The sequence below is a fragment of the Sinocyclocheilus grahami genome, unplaced genomic scaffold (genome assembly GCF_001515645.1).
Source record: "Sinocyclocheilus grahami isolate Dianchi unplaced genomic scaffold, SAMN03320097.WGS_v1.1 scaffold1787.1, whole genome shotgun sequence".
Classification (NCBI taxonomy): Eukaryota; Metazoa; Chordata; class Actinopteri; order Cypriniformes; family Cyprinidae; genus Sinocyclocheilus; species Sinocyclocheilus grahami.
This window is the reverse complement of record NW_015506966.1, coordinates 144905-151898: the sequence shown is the minus strand read 5'-3', so window position 1 is coordinate 151898 and position 6994 is coordinate 144905.

Genomic DNA, 6994 nt, shown 5'->3' with positions numbered 1-6994 from the left:
AGGTAAGCATGGCAGGGAGGATCAGCAACTATAAGTAATGAAAGATATTTAAGGTGATTTTATTCAAAATGGCTGAAAAATCATAAATTCAATCATTAGTAATGTGATTTCATGATTGATCAATTTTGACAAATAGGTGGCTCTGTCACCAAATTGATGTGGTGTGGTCAGTATGCCAAAGCTCTGCAGAGATACAGCCTCAGATGCAATTTGGCATCATGCCATCAAATTTAATGTGGTAAACGAAAACCAATTTCTCCTATAAACATTGGTTTCTGTGTTCTTGGCATAATCCAAAGAATCTATCAAGGCCACTCTCATGATAATAGGCTAAACTAATCAAAAACTATAAGCATTTATTTTTTTATTTTATTTTTTTTACTTTTGACCACAAGGTGGCACTGCCCCAAAACCTTTTGAGTAACTCCAGGGCATTGTGCTGTGGACACATACCCAGTTTTGAGACGATACACCAATATGTTCATAAAATATAGCATTTTACTTCAAAATTCAAAATGGCCGACATGGGAAAGTTTGGTATCATTTGACTCTGAGATAGAAGATATCAGTATTGTGTCCATTCTCCAAATCCATTCTCAGACGAGAATGCCTGTCTTCAGCGTGATCTTACATTTTATCCCATATAAATTATCACATGTATTTGGTTGTGAAACATTGTTTGTAGACAAGGCAGTGCGAGAAGAGCAGCGATCTGACGATTTTAAAAATCATGCAGTGTGTGTCCGGCTTAAAGCATTGCAGAGACATAGCTTTACGTCCACGGCGAGGTCTTCCACAAATTAGTTCGAAAGTTATTCGGAAACGGTTTTACTTATCAACTTGATTTCCATGTTTGTTTGTTTTTAAGTGACGAGAACGGAAGATGATATGGTTCAATTTTCAAATGGGAAATGGAAAAGGAAAATTATGGGAATTATAATCATCCTGAGCCAAGCACAAACGTGACTGCTAATTTAGACAAGTGATGGTCCTAGAGAGTTTGAGTTTAAAAATAAAAGTTAAAATAGCATCACAATGATACTGAAATAACACTGGTTTATGCTCTAAATTTCTACTTCACCCACCTCTTAATGCCATTATATTATTGTCTTCATTTATACACTAGATTAATGAGCATCAATAAAGAGTGATTGTACGTGTTTCTCACCATCGTAACACACAAAATATTGTATGTCGGTGCAGTAGAAATCATGTCAGGCTCCATTAGGTAATATGCCGACACACTCCTGTCCGTAACCGTAGTTTTCTGGCTGGCCCGGAGCCCAGGACTTGAACACCAGACTCTCCTCGTTATAAGACCAGCGCCAGCTGTTGATGTCATTGTACAGTCCGATCCAGGCAAAGCCAGAAAATAATTTTTCATCTGCTGCTTCTTGCAGACGCGTCCAGTTTTCATTACTCTGAACGGTGGCCAGGTCAATATGGTGCGTCCTGCAGTAATTCTGTGCATTTTCCCAAGTCATAGACTGCTTGATCAGAATATACTCTTGTTATATAAAGAGTTAATGAAAGCAGTCCTGCAAGAGAATACAGTCATCTTATTATTTTTCCTTCTTGAAGATTAGAGTCTAAAGTTAGCTGGCTTTATTTGTCCCAGTCATCTTGCTTTTATTGTGACACTTGCAGTTTGTGTGCTCATTGTTGGACAAGAGCTTGTCAAGTGACTTTGTCTTTGCATGTTTTGATAAATTATAGTCACTATAGCATTTCTGTCGTAAAGCAGTGCTCAAATATCAGATAAGCTATTGATTTAAATATAGTTTGGATGAGATTAAATAAGGATTGATTTTGATATTGTTCTTCAACAATTAAAGTGCATTGACATTAGGGCTGTCAAAAAAAATCGAATTTCGAATATTCATAGAATTTAAAATAAAAATCCAAAAATACACATTTTAGGTGTATCAGGCAGCCTTATCAGTGGCGCACGAAATGTGATAACAATGTAAATGTCATTGCATTGTAATGTTTTTCATAGCTTATCCAGTTGAACCCCCTAGATGCGGCGCTGCTACGTTGTTCATTCAAAATATTGCAGAAAAAGAGAACATCGTTTTGGAGAAGATGTTGTTTACGGCAAAACTGAAACCAAGCCGTTCACACAGAATGCATATTCATCGCATTTTCTAGAGGGACATCTATCACCGTTGCACTCACGTCTCGCACAAGAGAGCCGCATCTTTAGAAATGTAAAATTAATGTAAGTTCAGCTTTTAAAAAACATGTCTCGAGACTTTATGCCGGTTTTTCCCCATCCCACTGCATCTCATGTTTTTAAATGAATGAAGTACTCTTTGTGATTGGTTTTCGGTCCTTTGTATTAAACTTTACATACATGCATGATGCTGTTTTGTTTCTAATTGTTTAAGCAACTTTATATGGTGTAACTTTATATTAATTATATATGGTTTATAAACATTATTTTAAACATTATTCACTTTTTTCAAAGATAGTCGTGTTATTTTATTCATTTGAAGAAACGTGCATAAGTAATATTTTGCTCAATGTGCCCTCTTGTGGCCTCAGGAGAGAAGCCAAAAGCTTCTTTACCCCTAACTAAAATTTATGCCTTTTAAATTCGAATTTAATTTGAATATTGATAATATTTAAGTACAGAATTTGAATTTAGTTTTTCAGCCATTTTGACAGCCCTAATTAACATCCTCTGCTGGTTAAAAAAGTTCATCCACATTATTATAATTGTTGTAGTTGTCGGCTGATTGTGCTGCAAATTATGCCGATTAATAGGCAGGCACATATGTGAGCAACTAAGCATTGTTGTGGAACACGTGACACTGCCTCTTGCGGCAAGGAGAATTGTGGAGAAAGTGGAGAATTGTACGCGCTTAATTCTAAACATTCGTTAGGCAATTGATTTACACTTTTCCAATGTGATATGTAGGACTGCATGATTAATCGAATGCGATTGTCATGCGTATCTTTCTGTGAGGCACGGTTCTGTGATCAGTAGTAAATCTCCATTCGAAGGCCAGAGGGCGCTCTCGCTCTGAAACTCCAAATATACCCAGCAGAAGAAAGGTAATGCACGTCGTTCCACTGACAAGCTACGCAAAACCGCTTTCATAATCGCAAACTGATTAAATCGTTCTGCGATTATGAATGCAGTTTGCGTAGTGTAACTACGGCTCTGTGTAGTTAATGCTGCTCCATCTGAACCCGATCCTGTATACCTTTGAGCCTTTACCCCGCGAGTTTGAGTCATTTATAACATGCATTTGAAAAAGCAACATGCGTCAAACATCCTTCCAAACATGAGAAGCATTTATGAATCTCTTGTCCCACAAAATACCACATTTAATAACATGTTTTATTTCAAACTCACTTAGCATTGCATTATAAATATACTTTATTATAATGAAAATTATGATAAGAAGAACTCAGATAAGCCATATGCTTTTTGCTGTGCAGCCAAATTATGAATATGTAAGAAAATAATGCAGTGAAATTGCAAGTCTGTCTACAGTAACAACAGGTAAATCACGTCAGTAGATTAACAAAACATCCATAAAATGAAGAAATATGCTAATGTAATTTCCATTACCAACATTATGATGTGATTCAGTCGAGAAAGTGTAAACTTGCATTTGTTAAAGTACAGCATAATTACTAATCAGCCGTTCATCCCTTATGAATGAAATAGCATTAACCTGTTAAACTGCTCTGAGAGTGAACTGATGAAGTGCTGGCCTACCTTCAGTGATAGTGTGTTCCCAGGAAGTTTCTCAAGTTCCCAATTTTGTGCTTTTTAAATGGGTTCATTGCTTTAAGAAGGGGATTTTACAGTCATGTATGCAAAGTGTATCCTTCAGGTGTGTTTTGGTGGATCATATAGGGCACTCACTGTACATCATGTAGAAACATTTACAGATGGTTTAATTAAAAAAATCCATTCTCCTTTTACAAATCAACCTCTAAAATTACATTTACATTTACATATATGCATTTGCATTCAAGAGACACATTTACATTTGATTGGGTCTTGCATTTATATTGTACACCAGAAAAAATCACCTAAATGTTTGGTCAGAGCCATGTTTTTAATGATGTCTTTGGATATGCAAAATATTAGAAATGCGTTTCTTGTTCCTTCAGGCCAGGTGCATTTGTGTAAATAGTGTGTGTGTATGTAATAAGTAGACTATATTTTCAGATTATGCAAAATATAACATCTTTATTGACTCTTCAGCAGTTATTTTCCTATGCAAATGCTTGTAGGCATGTGCTTGGACCTTCTGGAAATTTAGAGTACAGAAACAACAATTTATATGTATTTTTTTAAATAATAAAAAATGTTAAAATGTTATTTTAAGTTATAATAGTGTCCAAAACTGTTGTAACTATATTTAGCATTTCCTCCATATCTCACACTATTGGGACTGAATTTTGTTGATGAACAAAAATCACTGACTCACTGCTGTTTTTGTAGCTTAAAAAATAATCCGGTTCATTTTGCTATAAATACACTAAAGACTGTGCAATGAGTATTTGTGAACATTAGAATGTTTACATTTGATTGTTTAATTTCTGAATGATTTCTTATTTGAATGCTTCTGTTGAATGGATCTTTAAATATAAAAAATTAAATCAGTGTTAATTTCATTTGTTTCTTGTATTTGTTCTACTCTTTATTTTCATCGTTCTTATTTTAAAAGATCTGAAATGTGATTATCAATACAATAGTTATTAATAAAATAATTGTTGAAAAAGATGTGATGCATCAATAATTGTTTTAGAATCAAATTGTTACCCAACATTGTTAATCGAATCTTGAGGCAAGTGAATAGTCACACCTTTAGGCAACATATTATAGTGACTGAGCTACAGAAATCTTCTGTAATGTTTGGGTCTATATAAATGTTAATCTATATATGATGTGTAGCTATAGATACTAAAAATTTGTAAAACTAAAAATCAGGTGAAGAGCAGATAAAGCTTTAAAGATAATGTAGTTTATCAGAATAATGTTGTTTTTTCAGTATATTTTGGATTGACTAGTTAACTCATTTCCCCTAGCTGGTCTGGTTTGGCTTGATTAGTGATAATTTGCTGCTTGTCTTTGAATAAATTGTCCTTGTGAAGGCCAGGATGGAAATCAGTGTGGTCAGGATGGAAATTTTTCAGTCGGCTGGGTTATTTGATGTAGCTTACTTGCTGTGTAGCAGAAACTACTGCTTAAAAAAATGCAAGAATAAATGTATTCACATGGCCTCATCAGGTTGCATGTTTCACCGTGGTCCTTGGTGATTCATAAAATGCAAGTCAGCAGTAGGCCGTCAGAGAATTAAAAAAAATCATATCAGGCAACACACAATTAAGACCCATGGCTCCTGATGATATATGAAGTGAAACAATTGTTCTGTTCAAGAAACTGAGCATCATTTATAATAACATTAATTAATGGTTTTATGTGTTTTTCATTGTTTGTTAGAAAGGTGAGCTGATGAAGACTAGTTTATTTAATTTTTATGCTTTAGACATGTAAAAAATTAATAAAAAAATCCACATTTCACATCATTATTGGCTGTTTTGATAGCGTAATTGTATATACGTGACATCATTGCATGGTTATGTAGGTTAAATAATAACAATAATAATGAATTGAACCAGTTCATTGAAATTAACCAGTTAGCAGAAAATAATCATATTTCCCCCAATTGCCTGAGGCTCTGGATTACATGTAATAATGTTGTAAATAATGTTCAGTTTCTTGCACAGACAAATCGTTTCGCTTCATAAGACCTCAATGTATCGTCAGGAGTTACAGGGATTCATTTTGTGTTTCCTGATATGCTTTTCTCGCTCTCTCTCTCTCTCTCTCTCTCTCTCTCTCTTTTTTTTAATTCTCAGACAGGCAGCCGCTGACTTGAATTTCATAAATCACCAAGGAACACGGTTTCAGCTAAAAATCTTCTTTACTTTTCTACTAAAGAAAAAAGTTGCCTACATCTTGGATGGCCGGAGAGTGAAAAAAAAATAACAGCAATTTTTGGTTGAACAATTCCTTTAATTCAGCGTGTGTCATGTAGTTACATTTTCAGAAATAAATGTTATTTTGCATCTTAATTTTGTGTTAAAATGTCTTGGCATTTGGAAGTCTGATCAAATAGCGAGTTAAGGAGATCAAGAAATGATTGAAATGACTTGTGGTTTACACAGTCCTTCTCACTGGAAATGGAAGGTCAGGTCGAGTGCATTGCATTGTGGGATGCCACCGTTTTCCATACAGTGTGCCGTAGTTGCATAATGACAAATTCAAGTACCAGTTTACAGTTCTTTTCCATGAATGAAGTCTGTTGCCTGAACAGCTTGATGGAAGCTGAAGGCAGCAGGAGAATGATCAGATGATGTTTCTTCAGTCCTGCTCCTGAAGATCTGCTTTGCTGAAAGCTTGAGCTCCAACCATATTCAAATACACCTGAACCAGCTGATGAAGATCTTCAGAAACAGGACTGCTAGTTGCCAAAAACATTTCTCATTTTAACTAGAAGTACTAAAACTAATACTAAATAAACTAAAACTAGTCAATCAAAAGTTATAAAATACTATAAAGACACATTTAAGAAAAACGAATAAAAATGACAAACACAACATAATTACAATAACTAAAACTTTAAAAGTGAAAGCAGAATATCTATCTCTATCTGTGCAGTTTTAGCGCAAATACTGAACTTGTGAGACATCATGATATATTAAATGGGTGGTCGAAAATTACGACATTGAAAGTTCAATGCAAATTGACATTGTCCTTTAAAATTATGGCAGTTTAATGCCATACAAAAATGGCTCATATTCAGATCATCAGCTCAGCTCCAACAATGAACTGTTCCAACAAATATTTTTCTCATAGCTACAAGAGTTAAACACGGACGTGCACACGGTTGCAATACTTGCTGGCAACCACTTCTTACTGTTACACAATAAACAATTACTTTACAAAAATGCTACAACGTAC